The sequence below is a fragment of the Tachypleus tridentatus genome, chromosome 10 (assembly GCF_004210375.1).
Source record: "Tachypleus tridentatus isolate NWPU-2018 chromosome 10, ASM421037v1, whole genome shotgun sequence".
Taxonomy (NCBI): Eukaryota; Metazoa; Arthropoda; class Merostomata; order Xiphosura; family Limulidae; genus Tachypleus; species Tachypleus tridentatus.
In genome coordinates, this window is record NC_134834.1 from 84,346,287 (window position 1) to 84,362,453 (window position 16,167).

A 16,167-nucleotide genomic window follows, 5' to 3' on the forward strand; every position below is an offset into this window, starting at 1 on the left:
AAGTTTAAAGCATTTATTCTGAATAAAGCATTTAAACTTTGGGAAAAATTAAAAGTGGTTTCATTCTACAAAAAAGAACTCTCATTGGCATTGTTTTGAAATCCAAAAAATTTACATTTATATTATTCCTTACACTACGAAAAGTGTTTAACATAAAGTTATAAAAAGAAAATGAATTCTTAAAATAAAGATACAAGAATAAAACACAAAATTCTTGAAATGAAAGAACTTCTACTTGAATGAGATATTAAAAGATTGTTTTAACTTGAATAATCTGAAAAGATAGTTCACTTCAAGAAAAGCTGTAACAAAAATTAAGAAACATTAAAAAGGTTCTTGTTGTTAATGGTCAGTTTTCAGCAGTTTTTTTTTTTCACAAATACATACTCCAAAAGCATCTACAATATTTTACCAGTTTAAACTCTCAAAATAGCTATATTACTGTAATCACACATACACATTTCCAGCTATTATGATTTCAGGGATTTAAAAGCAGCAGCTTATTGAATTTCTTCCAGTACCTTGGCCAAATCCTGTTGCAACCGACTAATCTTGTTCTCTAGATCTTGAAGCTTATATGAGTCTACATGGGTACTGCAAGAAAAATTGTAAAAAAATCTGTAGTTTATAAAGAGAAATTAACACTTATAAGCAATGAAAAACCTCATTTCTTATTTTTGTAAAAACTAAAACTCTAGTATCAAGTAGTATAATTTTCTCAGGAAAGATCATAATGTGTGCAAGTTAGAACAGCTTACTACATGCACATTCAGATGTGTGCCAGAAGATTTTCTTAAGAGTTTACCACATTATTAAACAATATAAAGTTAAGAACATGATGCACAAAAAATGATCCTCAAGTAGTTGTATCTTTGACATCTCCAAACACTTAGTTAAAGGTTAACTGTATGAGCTAATGACCCAACTGATGACAAATACAAACTTCATCAACAGAAACATATAGCTATCTAGACACTAATAGATTGCAAGAAACATCAACTAGAGTTTATATGCAATTTTTTCCGAGCAAAATCAAGGACTTATGAAATTTTTATTACTTTTTATTATTATTATTATTATTGTGTGCTTTACTATAATTAAATACTTAAAATCATTTACAACACTTCTCTAGCCATAAATCTGTAAAATAACAATATTACTGTAATTACATACACATATCTAACTACCAGTTTCAGGGATTAAAAAGCATTTTGTTTTTTTTTACATTAATTCCAATAAACTGAATAATAATAATAGCTTATTTTATTTATTAAAAAGTGTACTTAGTGAAAGCAAAAACCTAATATTTTGGACATTTTAAAAGTAGCCTAAATTTAATGTCAAGCAACATAATTATAGTAATGTCTATTTATTAATTAAAACTTTTGATAATAATAGCTTTAACTTACACAATCTTAAGACCTTAATGAATGACAAGAAAAGTACAAAAGTTGTGCATCTGTTTCTGGCAAAACTACTAAAACTAGATGGTATATGGCTTTTGGATAAATATATTCAGGGCTTTTCCATTTTTGAGATTATATTTGGAATGCTTTTCATGTTGCCTTAAGTAAAGTACACTTATAGATTCAATTAGTATATCTTGTCCATGTGCACTTTAGAAACAATGTTAACATTATTTTTAATTTCATTAAAAATATCCTGGTTATATAAACGTAGAATCCTGTATAAACATGTTCTCTAGCCATTTGTCATTACAAAGGTTCTTGCCTCATATTTTTGAGAGTTGAAAGCATTTTGACACTAGTGCTCAAGAACCAAACAAACTACTAACAAAACTATTATTAAGTAGTACGTGCTACCTCATCAATCAGCTTTTAGTGAGCATAAAGCTTATATGAGAATAGTTGGATAGTTGAGCCAACCCCAAAGCACATACAGTGCACCAAACTGAACTAGCTTATATTTGATACATCTGTGTGTGTTTGTATGCATGTGTGGAATGTAGAATGAAAAATAAATTTTAAAATAAAAATACCAAATTAACAAATTTCCAAGAAACTTGCTTATTCTTTCCTATAATTAATTGTTGTATATAGCTACAAAATCCACTGTTCTTCAACATATATTGAAGAGCTTTCTACCATTTTTACTGAAAACTTAAAATAACAAGTACCAACTTGTTGCTAATAAAATATAATCCAATATTAATGCTTTTTGTTAAAATAAGTTAATGTGTGTGAGAAACTTTCCTTTTTCCTCGTAATGAGCTGACAAGTCAGAGTTAATATATTACCATTTTGATAAAACGTAAATTTTATATTATTAAATTATTTCAGTCTATCATTGTTTCGTTTGTTTTTTTAATTTTGTGCAAAGTTACACAAGAGCTATCTGCACTTGCTGCTCCTAATCTAGCAGTGTTAGATTAGAGGAAAGGCAGCTAGTTATCATCACCCACCACCAACTCTTGGGCTACTCTTTTAACAACAAATAGTGAAACTGACTGTCGCATTATAATACCCTCATGGCTCAAAGGGCAAGGATGTTTAGAGTGATAGGGATTCAAACCTCAAATCTATCATTGTTTTGTTTGTTTTTGTAATTTTGTGCAAAGTTACACAAATCTGTTTATAACAGACAGAATTTTTCTATCATTGTAAAAAATTAAACTGAATGTAAAACAAATAATAATGTGGTTTGTTTTTTTTAATATGTAGTTCAAAGTATAGTTATTAGCATAAATAAATGTACGTAGATACAAAACAATATACTGTACTAAAAACAACAAAAAGAGAACTACAGCAAAATAAAATACCTCGTACTCTTCCCAAGTTTTGAGTGAGTTCCTCCAACCAACTTGCTTTGTTTTGTAACGGTATTCCTATATCTTAAAATATAAAAAAAAAACCAAAAATATTGGGAAAATAAGCTAAATAATATACATGGTAAAATCCTAAAACTTCAACTTTATTGGATTCTTAGAGTTTACCATCTCCCATATTTTAGAGTTTAAATAACTCTTTCCAAGTTGGAAGTTAAGATTATTATACAAGTAGGACATTAATTAACAGTAAAAGAAAAAAATAAGGAGAAATACTAACAATATGAGCAACCCACCAGTAAGAGAAATTAACTTGTCCTCTCGGAAATTACAAACTATATAGTCTGCAACTTGTATTTTTAAAAAAAGTTCAATTTCTACCTGAGTATGCAAAGTCCAACTACTGCTACTGTAATCTATTCAGTACACAATTTTCAAATATGGTTAAAAGAACAAAATAAAAAACTTAAAAGTGTCATAAACATAAAAGTATGATAAAACAGTGTTCATAACTGTAGATAGATATATTTATACAACTACTAATTACTAGATGGTGATTAATTCTTGAAGGAGGAGAAAATCATTCATAAAATAACAATACCAATAGCAAGTATTCTATTTTCAAACAAGTTTGGTGCAAATTCTATGCAAATCTACACAAGGGCTATCTACACTAGCCATCCCTATTTTAGCAGTGAAAGACAAGATGAAAAGCAGCTAGTCAACACAACCCATCACCAGCTCTTGGGCTACTCTTTTACCAATGAATAGTGGTATAACATCTTCATGGCTGCAAGGACAAGCATATTCAGGGACAGAAATTCTAACTACAATGCAGAGACTGCAAGTTGAGCACTAACTATCAGACCATGTCAGGCCTATTTTTAGTAGTGTTTTCATACTCTTCTGAGAGAAAAAGAAATTCCTCGAAACATTATATTAATTCAATAATAAGAAAGAAGAATATAAATTCTATTTATGCAAAAATGGAATCAATACAACCTTAGATCTGAAAATTTTAACACATTCTTCTAGACACCAGGTGGAAGACTTAGAAAAGTTTGGCTATACTAAGGTATGCAGAGATTCATTTCTCCCTGAATAAAACAAAAAACTAATTTTTCTAATAATGTTAATGCTCCATAACATTTTAATTACAAAAACTATATTATGATAGTTTCAAACTAAAATAGAAAATTTACCTTCTATAGCTTTGGTAGCAGTATCTACTAAGCTGGGCCAATCAATTTCTCCAGTTTCTGGGAGAGGCATTATTGATTGAAGAGCAGAAGATGGAAGAGGTTTTAACTTACCAGGAACTCTGTCTGACATAACCCTTGGAGAGAGTCTAGAAAATAAAGTTTAAGATGTAATGAATACAATTCATACTTGTGCTAATTTGCAGGCTTAAGTACATGTTGTACCTGTTGGAGTGATCGAATCAGAAACACATACCACTTTTAAACAAAAATTCGAAAATAGCCCTTGATTTTCCATAATAAAACTTCACTCATTTTACTGAATCTAAATTTACACAACACATTTCACAGTCTACAATAAAATTAACCCAAACAACTTCAAAAGAGGCAGGTCTGAACTAATACCTGAAACATGAAAACAGTATTTATTGTGTCATGGATAAAAAAAGTATTAATATTTTACAATATGATGCCTATGGTAGGCATCAGAATTCAATGTTTGGTATGATAAGCCCTCAGATATACTGCTCAGCCTCTGGGGTTACATTCTTCTTTATCTGAATCTGGTTCTAGAAAGTTTCTAATTGGTAGTATCACAACATTCTTCTTTATCTGAATCTGGTTCTAGAAAGTTTCTAATTGGTAGTATCACAACATTCTTCTTTATCTGAATCTGGTTCTAGAAAGTTTCTAATTGGTAGTATCACAACATTCTTCTTTATCTGAATCTGGTTCTAGAAAGTTTCTAATTGGTAGTATCACAACATTCTTCTTTATCTGAATCTGGTTCTAGAAAGTTTCTAATTGGTAGTATCACAACATTCTTCTTTATCTGAATCTGGTTCTAGAAAGTTTCTAATTGGTAGTATCACAACATTCTTCTTTATCTGAATCTGGTTCTAGAAAGTTTCTAATTGGTAGTATCACAACATTCTTCTTTATCTGAATCTGGTTCTAGAAAGTTTCTAATTGGTAGTATCACAACATTTTTCGAGGCACTACTACTGTAAACACTTCATGTAAATCTATATCATGCTACATTTAATTATGAATACCAGAAATCAAAACACTAACTTATTAACACTATTTATTTCTAAGATTGACACAATATGTCTAAACCTGAGAACCAACCATTTCATACATATAGTTTTCTGACCTTTCTTCTTTTGACATTTTGATTTCTGGATGAGATGACAGGGAATATGGTTCAGATGAGATCACCTGGGCTGGTTGGGCTTTGGTTACAATTACATGATTCAGATGATCTACTGTACCACCACTTCTTCCAGTACTATTCTTCTGGCTACTGACACTACCTCGTTCTAAAGACGAGTAGGGTGTAGACAGTTGAGTATGGGAACCACTCTCTGAAGGCACGGAGTCTGGACGAGACGATGCAGCCTGGGATAAAAACAATGCTTAGCTTCATTATTTTCAAGTAGTTAACTTAACAGCTTTTCAAACCTAAGATACTAATATAACTGCCAATGGTCATCTAATACATAATTTTTGTTAACATTATCTATCAACGTGGGCTTGGTCATTTTAACTGACCTAGCAACCAAAAAAGTATCCATACTATAGCTTTTAACATGTGTCTCTTCACAAAACTTAGCAAGTCACATTACCAATTTTTTGTATATAAAAATTAGACTTAGGTATTTTTTTCAATAAAGATTTGTCTGCAAATAAATACATATAGTCAGAGTGTGACTAGGATGCATTTCACATTAAAATTAAAAATACTTTATTTTGTAGTTTTTCAAATTTAATTTGCATAACCACTTAACCTCCTAAATGATCTGCTATTTTCTATACCCTAACACTATATGGACTCAGTTGATTTGACCACATAAACATAAGAATCTAAACTACCCTTTTCTCTTTCTAGATTGACTGCACATTGTAACAGAAAATCAGAATTAGTTATCTTACATTTAATGCTCTTAACAATTTATACTTGCTTTTATGCAATTTTATTGCTCTTTTTAACTTGTGTCTACCTAATAATCCCATGATACAAGCTGCAAGTCACAAAGCAAACACATGAAGTTATAGTATTCACAGATGTAACACACAAGCTAGTTGCCAACATACTTTCTACAGAAATTTCTTTTTTCTTTACCTAATAAATTTTTTTTTCTGTCATAACAATACATTAAAAACATTAAATTTAGTACTTATATCTGGCCTGTTGTTTACTTGTTACTAGGTTGCTGCTGAAACTCAAGCCTAATTTTTTCATACTAATGGTACTACTACGTAAAATAATTATTTGTTCCAAGAACTTAAGAACATAAAATGGCAACATGCAATATTCTTTAACTGTTTTTCTAGCTAAGGCATATGTGCCTTAAAATACTTCTTAAATATTAAAACCACTACTGAGAACAAGGTAGCATTATATATGCCATTTGGTACATTATAACATTGCAGGTGATGTAATAGCAAACAGAGAATAATTGACAAGTTGTGACAGCAAAGATGTAATTGAAAGGTGTAGCAAGTGGGTGTGACTTTCTGCTCTATATATGCATAAACAAAGAAGATTGTAGGCCACAAAATTAAGACTTAATCTCAGTAATAAGTACACTATAATGCATAATCTACTTTAAATCTGGACTAAGTAGAATGGTAATGGGAAAAAAAAAGAGAGAAAAGTGTGAAAGATAAAATTGAGAAACATCACATTCACACATGTGGAGATTTAGAAATTATTTAAATATTCCCTTTTTAAATTAAGAAATTAAAACTTGTATAATATTAATATTTAATTTATTTATTACATTTTAATGCCAAGTTCATTCACATACATTAATAATAAATTAGTTTGACTAATTTTTAAATTTTACTCCATCAAAAATCACCACATGTCCACTTGGACATACACATATTGAGAGTTAAGGTAATTCAAAATGTACAAAAAATTAAATCTTATCACACACCTCACTATTACTGTCACTGTCCAAAAATTCTGGACTGATAAGTTTCAGCAAGTCTTCCTGCAAGGTACTGCTGCTTGCCGTGCTACTTCCACTACTTCCTGGGCAGCCTGATTTGCCACTTCGAATGGCACTGGATGTGACTCCAGGCCGTAAACGACTCAGCTTCATATGAGTTGGTTCTGAGAATGTTCTAATCATTAAAGACATTTTTTTCATTATATATTCTTAGTAATTAAATAACACAGTTTAATTTCCTTTAAATTACGAGTCATATAAAACACTTAAATAGCTACTGTTCTGTACAAATAAGCAACCACATCTCAGCCAAAACCAATTTTACCATTAAGTAATTTAGCTCAAGAAAAAAAAAAGACATTACAAATAAAATAAAACAATGGATTTCCATTTCAAACACCACGTTTTGGAGTAAAACAATTAAATAAATAAAATAATTTAATATGTAAATAAGTATAATACAGCTAAAAATAGTATATGAAAAAGTAAAAACAAATAATATTTTGCCAAGTCAAACTTAATGATAAATAATGAAATAATCAGTGTGTTCCATATAAATAATGAAATACTTATTTGCAAAACTTTCAACAAAATTAAACTCAACTTTAAATAGCAGAACTAACAATGAAGAAAGTACAGTAAAAATCTGTTATAACAATATAAAATTTACATATAACTGGTTATAAAAATTAATCCTTTCTATTCACCAGTTGAAATACCACATATTGGATACAAAGGAGACTTGAAACTTTGATCCACAGCAATTGATAATGAACTTGAAGAAGAGTTCCTAAGATTTCCAAGTCCCAATGGTATTCTATCTCATTTTATGTCTTTTCATAAATAAGGGTGTGAGCTTACCATAACAGGGTCATTAAGAATCCAATCTTTCTTTAGAGATCTCAAATAATGCGCTTGTTCTTGCCTGTAAAGGCTTAATCAAACACATTAATTAAAGTTTTTAAAACTTATTTGTACCATTTAAGGTGTAATACATTTTGATAAATCTTGTACAACCCTATTCATAAAGCCAGCACCATTTCCTTTGAAGTTGTGATGATGAGGTCCACATTTTTGTAATTTTAACAAAGCGGAAAGCTTGTCCTTAAATTAACATAAGGCTGAAACTTAGAAGTGTAATTTAAAAATCAATGTAAAGCTAAGCTAAAAATAAGAGTCTGAAAATAGAACTAGACACATTATGTGTTTTTGAGTGTCAGTAAAAAAAAAAGGTGAAAAATAACCCCATCCAGTGACTGGAGAAAACAATACTACTCATATACTTGCAAAGACAGACATCCCCTCCCCCACTGTTTTCTTGTGGCACAGTTAAGTAGAATAAAATAATGTTGTTTAAAATGGTTTATCACAATAAGAAGTCAATTTAGCCTGAAGGTTTAGGATAAAAGAATAATTCATCATTTCATCACAGGTGTTTTTTTCCTCTTTCATTTCTAAAGAAAATCATGAAATAGTAACATTGTTAGATCATAACAATTAATATCAGATAATAATTGTAAAGAGATCCTGGAACCAAAACTTCAATTTGGCAATGCTGATTAACAAGGCCAGTGAGCTACCCACAAAGAGTCTCTGACAATGTTCACTTACAAGGCTTCCTACCATGAATATGATCACCATACCATGTTATGGTTGGTACATATTATGTGTTAGACTGTTAGAGAATACTTCCACTACTGGGTAGCACAATGATTACAGCAATGGCTTTGTTAGCCAAAGGTCTCAAATTCAAGTCTCAGTCCTGGAACCTCTTTTCATTTAAAAAATATTTCTAATATTAATTTGTAAAAAAATGTCAGTTGGCTTCTCTGTACATTCTTTGAGCTTAGTTATATTAAATTTCAGCTGATCTAACTAACCTTCCCGTTAGGTGAGGACTCCGTGAAACACTACTACTGCCGCTACTACTACAGTCTGTGCTCAAGTCTGCTCTGAAGTGTGGAATACTTCTAGGTGGTGTGCTTCGGACATTGTTGCAAGCCAATTCTTCTGAAAGTACATACAAGGTGACTGTTTACTAAGCTAGTTTACTTTCTAACTTAAATGATTTTACATAAAAATACACATTACCAAGTCATCACAGAGTAGGTGTTTGCCTAGGAAAAATGTATTTGTCATATTAATCATTTATTTTTTATAAACTTTGTATTGAATTCTTAAGCATGTATTGACAAGATCCTTGTAATCAGCATTTTAATGACATGAAACAAAACCATAGGACATATTAAAACACTGCTTTAAAAACTAGCCTCACTAGAAATTCACTTCCATACAGTTGTGCTATGAGAACTAAAGAAAACATCCGTATTATTACATTTTATATTTTTATGTACAAGGTAATTAATGGTTATGTTCATTTACAAACATTACACATCTTTTAATATAGTAAAATTAAATAAAAAGGATTCATTAATGAAAAATAACTTATTCATACTAATACTCAGTACTGGAAGCATAACTGCTGAGAAGTTCTTCATTACACAGAAAAAGCAAGAAGTTTGTGTTATAGGTTTTTGATCTCTAAATAAGTAACTGCACACTTCATAGAAACAAAGTGAACAGTTAATTTCACAAAGTTTTAATTTATTAATAGATAAAAATTTTACTTAGTGATCAATTCTGTTAATCGTACTAATAAATCATACCACTACAACTGTACATGTTTCAGCAAGTTAACTTGCACGTCACCTGACGAAACATGGTTTTGAAGAAAAAAAAACAAACTAATATCAAATTTATGGTGTATTACTTACAGTAAAGAAGTAGGAGTTATAAATCTCATTAAACAACAACCAAAAAAAAAAAAAAGAATATGTTGTAATTTCAATAATTAGTCAATTTAATCTAATGCTAATATTTACACTACTGGAATGATAAAGTAAAAAGGCTCCTGAAGTCTTTCATGAAACAATTTTTTAATTAATAAATTATGAGTGTATTTTACTGCAGTGTCACCTCACAGTTAGCAGTAACACACTAGACATCTGCACGAACGTTTATTTACAAGTAGTGATATACTAACTGGAAGAGTATTTGGGGTCATGTCACTTGCATCTGATTACAAGTTTATTATAATGTAAAGACATAATATTATCTCTCTCGTTTTTCACAAACTCAATAATCAGGCAAAGTTGTTCATATAAACAAAGAATATTTAATGCCTGAACTGGAAAAATAGTCTTTCAAAAATGTTAAATAATAATTTGAATGGCAAAAAAAACAACTGATAAGTGAAACAAAGATAGTGTTTGTTCAAAGGTTGGCCAAATTGCACATCATGCTCCACCAGGCAACATCTCAGCCCATTCCTATTTACAAGGACAAATTTGTACTGAAACATACTCTTTAAAATGCATTAATTTTACACACAGCATGAGCATAACTTATATTCAGGCTTGAGATATTCACAAAATATAGGAGTTAAGATCTTTTTAGCACAAGTAAATTTGCAGTTGTGTGGAAAAATAAAGTTTTTAACAGTTAATAGCACAGACCAGTAGTTTACAAACTGTGTGTCACTGCAAGATGGTAGGAGTGTTGTTAAGAATTTCATCAAATAAAGAATCATTAAACACATTAAAAAAAACAAAACGTATGTGGCAACAGGAGTGCAATTCAAGTTCAGGTAAGTGTATTAGGGAGTCATCAGTAAAAAAAAAGGAACCATTAGCATTGACTGTACAGATTGAAATAAAAAAAGAAAAAGATGGATTACAGTACCAGCACTACTTGCTCCTTGCAACCACTCGCTTGAACTGTCTGACTGGTAATCTGAACCAATTTGGTGTGGAGATGCTTTCCGAGCCTTTCTAAGTCTCACTTCTCTAGATACAGTTGGAGATTCCTTTAATTCCACAACAGTGGACTTTATTGAAGAAGTGTAGACTGAGGAACACACTGTAGTTGTAGGTAAGGGAAGATGGTGTAGCTGTGTCTGAGAAATCCCAAGCTGGGACAAAGAGAGCTCACTTCTGGAAACAACCATGTCTCCAACGTGTGTAAGGCAGTTTTCTAAGGCTCCATGATCACGAGCTAAGGCAGTAGGATGACAATGCGTCCCGTGACTAGAACTGTGATGGCCACGAGAGGTGGAACTGGTGTGATGTCGTGGTGGAGTCCGAGGTGGAACAGGAAATGATAAAAGTGGACTGGATGCTACTTGGTGAAATGCAAAACTAGCCGTTGACTGGAAACGTGCAGGAACAGGAGGAGGAGATTCTCTATTACCATTTACTGTTTGTGTGTGATGTTCAATGCAAGTGTCTTTGCTGGAGTTCTTTTCACTGTGGTTCCCACTCCCCTATAAAAAACCAAGTACTTCAAATAAACAATTTCTTTAAAGGAAAGAGAACTAAAATGAACATTCTTTGAAGTTTTTAAATATTCAAAGTTTGAATTACTTAGTAATCTCAATCTGAAGGTTTATGGCGCACACATTAAATATTTTAAAAATTAGATGTTTATGTATGCAAATTTCTTTTAAAGAATATTACTTTTAACAACCACTAAGTTACTGTTATATCACTAGCATTATAAAAGAACAATAAACAAACCTTAGTGGTGGAAGATGTATATTTAACAAGAAAATTACTGCCATAAAATGCATGAAACTTACAAAATGTAAAAAAAATATTTTAGGGCAATTACATTTCTTAATTGTTAATAAAAATACAAAATAATTACACATATTCACAAAGTCACACTGCTACACAAAATTATTATAAAATATAATTTTTAGCAACAGTGGAAGAAAATATATTATCATTTCTTTCAGTAGCAGTTTTCAAAACTTTAGTCACTTATAAAGGAAACCCAATGATATTCAAATCTACAAAAGTGGCATATTGTGTACTTTTAAATTTTGCTGGAAACAAGTTTTTCACAGGTGTGGGAAAAAAATACAAATAGTTATTGTAGACTTACTGGCAAAAGAAACAAACACAACTGTATAAAACATATTCATATGAAAGTAAGTGTCTGTGACAGCTTTAATTACAACACTAATTAAAAACAGCATACTCTTCTTTCCATATTCATTATTTACAAATGAAAAGATTGAAAACTTGCAAGTAAGTTGAATCAAAGTACAGATGTTACTTTGGAATGCAACAAGAATAATACTGAAACTAAAATACATTCAAGAAAAGGTTTATAGTTACATTAAATAGCACAAAAATTAACCAAAATAAAAGGTTAAACTACATTTGTTTTTAAGTATAGTTACTAGGCTCTAGTGCTTTGTATTGAAATACTGGAAAAATTATCCTCTCTTTAAGCAATGCAAACACTAATCATTTAATCTGTCACACAAGATAATTTTAACAACAAGTTACCCCTACTGTATGTAAATTTTTAATTCATAATAAACCACACACAGAGAAATAACTACACTGGGTTAAATATATCAAGCTTCACCCATGATCAAACAAGTTAGAAAAAAGAAAAAAATTACCAAATACAGCTTCTGCTTCTAAAGTAATGTTCCATTTCTGGAACTTCAATAATCACTCTGCAATCTGAAGTTTATTTGTGAAGCATAATCCAATTATCATTATTTAAACTCAACTGGATCTCTTCAAGTTTTACATAAATTACTGACAGTTACCATTATCAACATCAACAACCATAGTTTTATCAACTTAAATAATTGTTTGAGCAAACTTCAAAATTTTAGAATTAAAAAAAATCACCTGTATCAAAGTTAAGCAAAATATTTATAAATTCAAAAGAAGTACCAACAATACTAACAACAAACATAAACCTAAATTAAATTAGCTGAAATTTCACTTGAATTGTTGCTTCAAATTTTAAAGTTAGCAAAGAAAGAAGCATAGTAAATTTATACAGTGAATTGGAATTAGGAAGTCCACAAGAAAAAAAAACAACCTCCACATTAAGAGAGGGATTTTTTGATATTTGTAATATTGCCATGACCTTAACCCTCCAAAAATTAATCACTTTTAAATATGTATTCCAAATGCCATCCAAATCCATTCAGCCATTTTCAAGAAATCTTGCTAACAAACACAGGTGGCACATATAAAAAGTATGCACAAGTTTACAGTATTTCTTTTGGTTAAACTAAAGGCTCTTTAAAAATCACCATTCAAAATCAACTTAAGTACTTTTTAAAGCTTTCATTACTATAAACACATTTCATTATAAGGCTTCAATATACAAGTGTGAACAGTTTTACAATACTGATAGATTGTTTCTCAAATGCAATGGCATATTGTTGCTGAGTCATTTTCATATCACTAGTATTTACCATTCACTTTTAAATGATGCAGGAAAACTGTTTCAGGTAACAGAATTAAACACGAGTTACAATTTGTACAAATACAAAATGTTTACTACCTGTTTTTACATCTCTTAATTCAAATCACTTAATATGACTTACATCATTATTCATGGTAGTTCTATTTCTCGATGATCCTGAATCAGGTCGACTTGAAGAATGCCCAGAGAGATTGGTGGATAATTGAGAGTCATTACTTCTACTAGAAGTTAAATACATCAAGTAATTATACAGAAAAGGATATTCTATACAGCTACTTAATGACAGGCAGAGTTTAATCCTATACTTATAAAACCCTTTTTTTTTTTTAAACACATTTTCTAAACTATTCATGCACTAAATTTCTTGGTCGTCTATGACTCTGTTGGTTAGAAAACTTTTTAATAATGTACATATCACAGAAAAAATAAAATTCACTGTTGCAGTTCATCTCGTGCTAGATGGAGATACCTTAGGTAATTTACATACAAAAATGAATGACTTTGTCTAATTGCTTTGGTAAATTTTTATATAGTGTTATAAGATATAAAATACAAAACAAAGCAATATACCATGAAAACATTTTTTTTAATTTAAGAGGTAACTGTCCAAGTGATGCATTTTAAAAATATAATTGCAAGATTGTAAAATATACAAAAATAAACTTAAATCTAATAATTTAAATAGAACTAATATTTAAAAACAAACTATATTCATTAATTAAACAATCAAGTAGACATTTTTTAAAAGTTGAAATATAAACTAAACAGTTCTAAGAATCAATTGAAAGCCTCCTAATGAAAAAATTTTGTCTTCTCTGAAAAGATGATAAAATTTACAGATAGTTTAAACTATTATCTAATGCAAGAAGGGTTCTATTGTAACAACAACAAAAAAACACCACTTAGGCCAACTTAGTGATAGATAAATTCATATTATGGCCAGTTCAGAAATGCAGTTTTGCATTATGTTAGAACTCATGAGTTTAAATGAATAAGGATTGTTTGTCAATTAATATTTAAGTGTATTGAAAAGAAAGACAACAATACAATGCTGTATTTCACCTGGAAATATAAGGTGATCATAAACTAAAAACTATAATTAAAATAGTTATACCTTTAAAAAAGAATAACTATCCTAGATGTAATAAATTTCACTTGAGGTACTATTAGGATCCCATGTTTTCTCTAGAAAATATTGTGCATTTCAAAACCTGTCAAAGTTTGTTCAGTATGATCTGTTCTAGATAGAATTATGGATATTTACTCTAACCTTCATAAAGAAATGGATTTTAATCTAACATTCCAATCTTACATTCCAGGAAAAAAATAAAAGACTTAAGTATGCCCTCAAACATTATGTATCATGTCCAAATTTTCCTTAATAAAATCCATGAAATCTTAGTGTACCTCTGATGAATGTTAGTCTCACTAAAACATGTAGTTTTAAAATAATCAGTCTTAAACAATGAATTATCTCTACATATAAAAACTCCTTTGAATAAAAATGTTATAAATGAATTAGCAAGAATGCCAGCTGAAAACAGTTTTTCAAACTTTACAAACAGTTTTAAGTATCCAATGTGCACTAATAATACTTTTTTTTAAAAGTCTTATTCTGAGAAAAAAAGTAGAAAACTATAATAAGCTATAATTTTCTTAATATTTTGCAAATAATTAGTTTGAACATGCTCATAAAAATAAAAACATTCATTATCTTGTTACTGTAGTTTTGCTCTGACAAACAGCTAAGAGCCTAATGGTAAATCAAATGAATCAAAATGTTTTAGCTTAGTGATGTGATCCTGCTCCAAGAACACCATTTCAGTCCTCACGTAAACTAAACTTTTTCTTACCTTGTGCCTGCAGTTTTACTCTGAGAAACAGCTGGAACCTGTTGGTATGGTGTTGATTTAGTTTTGAAGTAAACTGTTTTGTCCTGCTCAGAGTTTCCAATATTTTCATAATCCCCACCAGTCTGTGCTAATAAATAACTACAGTTTTGGAGCCCACAACCCCTAGAAAAAAAAACAAATCACAAAGGTGATTCCTTCACCAAATCAATAAAAATTACTAATTTGACATCTAAGATAGAAATACTCAAACACAAAAATGCAGAAGTACCCAATGTCTACTGTCAACTATCAAAGTAACTATACCTGCCAGAAAACAGACAAAATATCCATAGATGTCCAAGGAACCAGTCAGTCAATTGAAGTTTAACAAAATACTGTGCAAAGCCAGTGCTACAATGAACATGACATATACATAAACAATAAATATGGATGAAACTCCAATATCATTGTCTGAATAAGTGTGTGTGTGTGTGTGTGTGTGTGTGTGTGTGTGTGTGTGTGTGTGTGTGTGTGTGTGTGTGTGTGTGTGTAAATTATAATTACAGGTTTGAATTTATATAAAGTAAGAAGTATATAAATCAGGTTTTTTACATCTAAATACTTGTATAACTGTGTGTATGCATTATGTATAAATACAGTAATTTGCTGAAAATATAATTCTGATTTTAAGTCTATGCTTTTTTCTCCCAATTAACCTTTCAGCACAGACACATACAATTCTTAGGGTGACATGTGAGAATTTTATTTGTACAACCAGGCCTGATTGGAGGGAAGGGGGAGAGCTACAGTCCAGGGGTCCAGGGAAATATGGGATAAAGAATAACGTATTCTCATAATACTTAAGGAAAAATTGCAGTACTGCAGGAAACCACTTTGCCTCAAAAAATACCTTTTTGACTAAAAAATGTAAATTCTCAACACATTTGGCTATATGCCCATATTCTTCATATGTCCAAGAATGTACCATGAATTTATGAAGAGTCAAAAAGGAGCCAGGTGGCGTAATTGTTCCCGGGGCCCGACATGCTTCTCAACACCCATACACAACAACACATACTGTAACTATGAGA

At 30.3% G+C, this 16,167-nt stretch overlaps 1 protein-coding gene and 1 pseudogene across 3 annotated transcripts in view; both read right to left on the bottom strand.

Moving 5' to 3' along the window:
- LOC143229753 (tyrosine-protein kinase receptor-like) overlaps positions 1-16,167 on the bottom strand; it is a 215,406-nt gene that overhangs the window by 82,636 nt on the left and 116,603 nt on the right. The gene's annotated exons all lie outside the window — the stretch shown is intronic.
- Positions 1-16,167, bottom strand: part of LOC143229751 (signal-induced proliferation-associated 1-like protein 2) — a 47,530-nt pseudogene that overhangs the window by 2,156 nt on the left and 29,207 nt on the right. Inside the window, exons 15-23 of the transcript XR_013016044.1 lie at positions 15,098-15,259; positions 13,366-13,465; positions 10,686-11,265; positions 8,825-8,954; positions 6,930-7,119; positions 5,141-5,385; positions 3,988-4,133; positions 2,780-2,851; positions 458-594 (exon numbers count right to left, since the gene is read on the bottom strand). The product of XR_013016044.1 is annotated as a signal-induced proliferation-associated 1-like protein 2 (transcript). The remainder of the gene's footprint in view (positions 1-457; positions 595-2,779; positions 2,852-3,987; positions 4,134-5,140; positions 5,386-6,929; positions 7,120-8,824; positions 8,955-10,685; positions 11,266-13,365; positions 13,466-15,097; positions 15,260-16,167) is intronic.